The following is a 7,358-nucleotide window of genomic DNA, read 5'->3' as shown; positions in this document are numbered from 1 at the left end:
TTACAATGTTTACATGTCCACAGAATACTTGAGGCCTTACCAACCTCATCGAAAATGACATTTTTCAGATTTGTGCACTTTTGGCAGAACCAGGAGTCACACAGGTCACACTGTATGGGTTTCTTTTTTTGCATCTAGAGCAACTTGGCACTCTGTACATGGACAGTTTGCACTGTTTGTAGTCAAATTCTTTTGTGTATTTGCCATGCCTGAATGACCTTCAATCGTAAGTATACAGGGTGGGGTAAGATCAACAATTTACGTGTGGCAAATTACGTAATATTTCTAGTGGGAATAAAAATACACTTCCCTACGTGTCTCTGGAGTCTTCCTGTGTACATTCCATATTAAATTTAAAACATATTTCACACTAGCACATTAGATTAGAAAAGATTTATACCTTCATTATATTTTTATCTGTTGACCAAACCGGAACCGGAAACTCTTCTCTGAATGGATACAATAGGAATTAGAACACAGATGATTGTATTTGCTTCACATAAAAGCTGCACCATTCATTTTTTATGTTGTGAGACTCGCTTGATTAACATGTGATTTTCAACACTCTCGTAGTTAAGTATTGTTCAATTAAAACTTGTTGAAGTTTTACAAGATCAACATTAGCGGGTGGGGTAAATCAGTCTTCATTTATTTACATCGATAAATACACGTTGGCGATAATAGAATGTTTACCATAGATAAACAGACAGAAAGACCCAGAGAAGACAAGTCAATCCGCCAGACAGACAGAATGACCGAGAGACGGTTTACATACATACTGATTATAGACAGAAAAATCGATTGACAGAAAACCCGGAGACAGAAAGATTAACCCGAAAAACTGACAAACCGATAGACAAGACAGACAGAGATACTGCTTAACAGACCAAAATGCAAAAAGACAGATCGACAGACAGACAGACAGACAGACAGACAGACAGACAGACAGACAGACAGACAGACAGACAGACAGACAGACAGACAGACAGACAGACAGACAGACAGACAGACAGACAGACAGACAGACAGACAGACAGACAGACAGACAGACAGACAGACAGACAGACAGACAGACAGACAGACAGACAGACAGACAGACAGACACTTCGAGAGACGGAAAATCGGGGCGATGGACAGCTACATGTTCTTCCTTAGAAGTGTGACAAACTGGCACACATTTAAATGTGCTAAATTCTTATGTTTTAAAGACAATGAAATCAAAATCTCCACATTTTGTTGGGGTGCACATTAAATATTCTTACTACAGTTTAAATAAATGATAATCATTGTACTTTTCAAAGTACAACTTTGGAATTTCTGTCGGTTAAACAATGTCATTTTGAATTCATTGCGAACATATCCTTAAGTAATTAATACTTCACAATGTCGCCTACAAGCTATTATTACTAAATGACGTAATGCAAAGGAGTATGGGAAAATCCAGTGCATTAGGTTTGTTGTCAGTGTCTCTAAATTTTTGGATACTGTATGGGAGTATATTTTAACATCGTAATGTTCAGACACGAAATTTCTTATTATTCGCCAGTGTCTGAAAACTTAAAATAATTACGATATCCGTTCGCGTACTTATTATTGAGCGCCAGAATAAAACCTCAATCGGGATTATTAATAACAGGTTTATGGCAGGGTGTGAAATTATCTTAAACTCTATTGTTACGGTGAAACAATGCATGGTGCTGCGCAAGTTAACAGTACACAGACTATAGTCATTGGTAGATAAGAAATATTATAAAACATTAAAGACACTGAAAACGCAAGAAACAAAGACTGTATCATATATGCATTTTTCTATAGTTCAAAATATCACATGGTAAAAATTGAAAAGTGTAGTTCTATTTATATATGCAGTATAGATATTACAATAAACAGTTTGCGTGTCAATAAAATAAAAGTTAATTTACATTCATACGTGCAATTTAAATTTATTCTGCGTTTTTATTTTGTTTTATAAATGTTCCAAAGTAACAAAGTTTAATTGAAATAAATAAATAACCATGTATGTAAGGAATTATGATTTGCTAAAAACAAATTAATACAATGGCTTAATTAAATAATGATTGAAATATAATAATTTACATCAGTTTCGGTCTTTTCAGACCTGCCACTCATTGACATATTTTCCGTGTAAGCTAATTTACTCTGCCACTAAAAAACACTGGAGCTCTCTTCCGCTTTGCTACATATGTGTCCGTTATTGCACTAACGACGATGGAACGTTCGACTAATGGATGGGTTAAGAATGTCTGCGTCAAGCCGCGCAAACAAGAGTGGCCAAAATTGACAAAGTATGTTGAGCGCGAAAGATTGTACGTTAAAGATTTCAAAATCCAAACTACTCTTCAAAACGTTATCCAACATCACAAGCGGGATGTTGTCGGCGACACACTTGCTGTTCATTTTCACTGTACTGACAAAACAGCATTCCACAGTTCTCTAGACGGGGATTGTCTGTTCAATTCAGTATCGACGCTTCTAGCCGATGATGAATCTCGCTCAACAGAATTCAGATATCGTTGCTGAATTGAAAAGGTTCTGAACAAATCTGACACCATGCGCCAATCACAATTTAAGCGCCTCACCATAATACGCCCTTCATACGACAATGCTTTGCCAAGCCTGGGTCCTTCACATTTACGCACATGTTCAAAGCACTTTCAAGACTGCTGAATCTTCCCATCAAAGTAATGATTCCTTTGGCGAACGGTAGCAACACCTACAGTTGGGAAGTGACAAATACGATCCTAAGACCACAACTGGCGGACCCAGAGAGCGGTACCATCACATCGATATGGGCAAGTATGGCGCTCCCAACAAAGCCACAAACATCAACATGGGACCCCAAGCATATCGTGCCGATGGTAGACAATGTAAAGACTGAGGAGGTCCAGTCAATGGCAGAATTCAATCATAACCGTAGTTTAACACCGGCTGTAGCGCCACAGATCTGTACAAAAAGCAAGTATAGTACGCTTGACATTGATAAGGATGATGAAATTGAAACCGAATGCCATCAAAATGACGCAAAATCAGATGAAAACGTCGGCCAACACCCAAATCAGGTTGTGGCGCTTTGCGCACCAACATGTGCAAATGATGATGACAAAACATGGTGATGATGCTGCTGCTGCTAATGATGAGCATTTGTTTTCTGATGTTGATTCTTCTGTTGTAAATAACAATGTTGTTGTTGATGATGATGATTATTCTTATTATTATGATTACGATGATGAAAGTGACACTGATGTACATACATTTCAAAACATCGATGAAGAAACACTTGACATTGATGAAAATGATGATGGTGATGGTGATGATGTTGATGATGATGATGATTATGATGATGATGATGATGAGGAGGAGGATGAAAACGTCGGCATACACGCAAAACGGGATGTTGCGCTTTGCGCACCGACATATGGAAATGATGATGACGAACGAAATAGTGATGATGATGCTGCTGCTACTAAAAACGATGATGATGTGATTGACTCATCTGTTGTAAATAAAAATTCGGATGATAATGATGATGATGATAATGATGATGATCATGGTGATGATGCCTCTGCTGCTGCGGCTGCTGCTGCTTAGGATAATGCTGGTGCTGATGATGATGGTGATGATGATGATGGTGAGCACACTAATGTACGTATGATGAATCAATTAGTGGACATTTAAATGCGGCGTTTTTGGACACTGAATCTGTTATCAATTTGCTGATAGAAAAACTTCGGTTGCTAAGTGCATTCCCGCTGGCTTAAAGAAAATGTCTACTTTAAAATTGAAAAAAAATCTATATAATCGATTAAAAAAGAAACACGGTAAATTTTCTGATGATTGTGGAGTATGGGTGTCTCCATTAGTAACATCTTCCAGATCATATTTTGTACTTGTTAACTCTGGCACAATAATGTATGTGGTTTTTTTTTGTGTCAGGGAGTGTACTGATCAAATAAATATGTTAGCGGCAAAGTTGAAAACAGTCCAGTGTGCCCACAGCCCACTGTTAACAGAGTTGTTATAAAACAACGGTCAATGTGTCATTAAAGGCAGACGAAAACGAAAAAACGCGTGTCATGGCTTTCCAACGACAGCATTCTGCAAAGTCCCTTAACGTGTGTTGTGTATATAGGCACATATGTAGACATTTGGAGATCAGAAAATACACGATGGAGACTAGAAACTGACCACCTTGTTTGCGAAAATTCCTGGAGGCACTAATGGTGGGTAATGGACAGTCTACATTGATGTCTCTAACACAACCTTGACTCGAGCGCACTGTCAATCACTCATGTTTCTCATGTCTTAACTTCCTCGTTCTAGATGCGCTGACTGATAAATTCAACAAATTGTTTCTGTGCATATTGGTTATACACTTACATTTGCTCCATAGTTGCCCACCTTTATTCTTTCAGTGCTTCTTGTGTTTCAAACATAGTAGATATCTGAGAAAATCTATGGGGTTTTGGGCCACCGCGGAGTTCAGAGGCCCTATGATATTGGCCTCCTTCTTAATTATAATCCTAGGATTGAATGTATGTAGACTAACTAGGATATTAGTATTTATTTATTTATTTATTTATTTATATGGACTTGTGCTAGGTTATTTGCAACATTCCATATTGGTTGTATATACAGTAAGGCAAAATATAATTCTGCTATCCAACATCTGTCTTATGGGTAACTTTTCGAGTCAAGTCAGTATACTTCATTTATGTTGATGTCATAATTGAAAAACATAATTTCTGACCTTATAACTTATGGCTTTATGATGGTCGAATCGACTTTGCAAAAACAGCTTTAAGTAATTTGCTTGGAAGCATTGGCTAATTTTATTGCAGTTCTTTAGTTAAGTCATTCTATAACGAGGAACCGGATCCATACTGGAATGCCACTATATAAACTGGCGTGCCATCACGGTCTTTTTCCCACTAGGGTTTCTTTGGGACGAAGGATTTCACAATCTTTTGATGAGAAAATGGGATCCCGAGATCTCGAAAGACATCGTTTCTCACTGGCTGTACTTAATGAACACTGAAGGATTGATACCGAGGGAGCAAATTATTGGAGCAGGAACGAGGGACCGTGTTCTAGCAGAAGTCGTAGTTCAGAGATACCAGAACGCCAATCCACCCACTCTCATCATTCCGATGAAAACACTGGGTCCGTACATTTTGCAAAGTGCAAAAGAAGAGCAGGCCTTAAAGCAAATCATGAGCAGATTGAAAACTTCATTTAACTGGTACAACACCACTCCTCTCGGATTAATAACGTTCCCGTATCGGATAACGGCTTGCTCGATGCATTGCACTGCCAGAGAAGAAAAACTAATATTACTGTGACTACGGTCTCCACACTGACAGAGTGAAGCTGGAGAAACCCCATTCTAAACCGAATCATGCCCCGGTGCAGTTGGAGAAAAAACTAGATGTGTACAGTGAACCAGAGCTTGGATTTGTGAACGCTTTCGGTTATGTGAGATTGTTTCCAGTGTTGTTGATAATCGTTGAACCTACCTCACCAAAATTAAGATTTTAAGAAATATACGCAAAGAAAAACTTGTCTGAACCGACTTTGGTTTACGCTCTCTCGGTCAGACGACGCCCTTGTATAATCGTTACAATACTGAACATGACCCGCCATATTGGAGGGATGCCATATGGATCAATATGAACTATCTTCCGCTGGGTGCACTAGACTATTTAAGAAAGCCCACCCCCCGAGCCTTATCCGCCCCAGGCAGACGGAATGTACGTCGAGCTGAGAAATAACTTTATCTATAACATGTATAATCAGTAAGTAAAGACTGGCTATATATTGGAGAATTACATTGACAAGACTGGAGTGGGTAAAGGGTGCCATCCATTTACCGAATGGTCAGCTCTGGTTACACTTATTATGTCCGAAATATATGAATTACATTTACATGCATAATCTAGGAATGTGTTGTTTTTTTTATAAATATTAAACGCTTAAATCCATGGCAGCTTCAAAAGCGTGTTATGCATGTAGCATTATTTTTAATTAAATGGACCGGTATGCCAGATTACCAGTTTGACTTAAATATGGCACTTTAAACAATGTTATAAACTGAAGTAAAATAACTGTGTTGTCAAAATGTTTCATAATTATAAACGATTATTTCCTGACATTGACTTTACTATATTGTTAGATTTACATATGCCCTTTTTAAAACGCGGCGTATTATGGTAAAACCTGCGGTAGGCAGTGGGTGATGTCCTTAAAAATGTTAAAAATGTTAGCTCATTTACCAAAAAAAAATATTTCGGTATCATAAATGTTTCTGATAATGTTTTTTTGCTAAATAAAACGGCCAAGTTAAGGTTGCCATGGCGTAGTTGGTATGATGTCTATCTAGGGATCGGTAGGTCACGGGTTAAATCCCTACCATGGGAGCGTTCTATTGATCTTCCTTAAGATACCAAGTACCGGTTCTACACAGGAAACGGACTCGATAGCGGTTCAATAAGCTTTAGGCTTTCTATGCAATCGAGCTTAAATAAATACCATAATTACTCTAAAGTTTTCTGACACTCAAAGTTTTCTGACACTCAAAGTTTTCTTACACCCTCTATACATATAAAAATACCATATCAACCACCCAAAATTGCTACAAAAATATTTTATCTGATCCTGGTAGGGTAGATGGTCCTTTATAACATATGAACAGTTTACCAAAATTGGACCCATAGAAAGTTATGTTTTTGAAGATGGCGTCCAAGATGGCCGCCAAAACATATTATTGATGAAAACTATAAGACTATCAACTCAAATGGGATGATTTTGGTGTCTATACTTGGGATGAGGAGGCAAAGAACACATTAAGATAATCGTTTATTATGTAAGTCTAGTACGCAACACTGAAATCCAACATGGCGTCCAGATGGCCGCTAACACAGTGACCGCAGGTTTATAACTATTGACTCAAACGTGATGACTGTTATATCTGCCGCCATTGTTTGGTGGACAGGAAACACATTAAGATCATTAAACACGAAAGTGATCCATCGTAAGGTATGCCCAATATGTTATTCAAAATTGCTCTACCATGCGACAAACTTTTCTGTGTAATTTGACTATACATGGGTCTAGATCTATAACCTGGTTTTATTCGGCTGAAGAGACTCATACGCCTCATTGAGAAAGCATTTTAAATTAACCCTTTAATTCCCAATTTTGCACTGGTACAAAATCACTTTCCCAGACAGCCTATATTGTGGAAGCATTGTTAGATTCTTATTGCATTGCTCTTTTTGAGTCTAAGCATACGTGCCTTGTTTGAGATTTGTCTGTGCCTGATACATAACGTTTTATAAGTT

The 7,358-nt window shown here is 37.9% G+C and overlaps 1 pseudogene; it reads left to right on the top strand.

Moving 5' to 3' along the window:
- The first annotated feature begins 2,705 nt into the window (after positions 1–2,705).
- On the top strand, positions 2,706–5,789 carry LOC127862833 (uncharacterized; annotated as a pseudogene).
- The last annotated feature ends 1,569 nt before the right edge of the window (positions 5,790–7,358 follow it).

This window comes from Dreissena polymorpha, chromosome 16, assembly GCF_020536995.1.
Source record: "Dreissena polymorpha isolate Duluth1 chromosome 16, UMN_Dpol_1.0, whole genome shotgun sequence".
Lineage (NCBI taxonomy): Eukaryota > Metazoa > Mollusca > Bivalvia > Myida > Dreissenidae > Dreissena > Dreissena polymorpha.
Note: the sequence above shows the minus strand (reverse complement) of the source record. Positions and strands in the feature narration are given on the sequence as shown.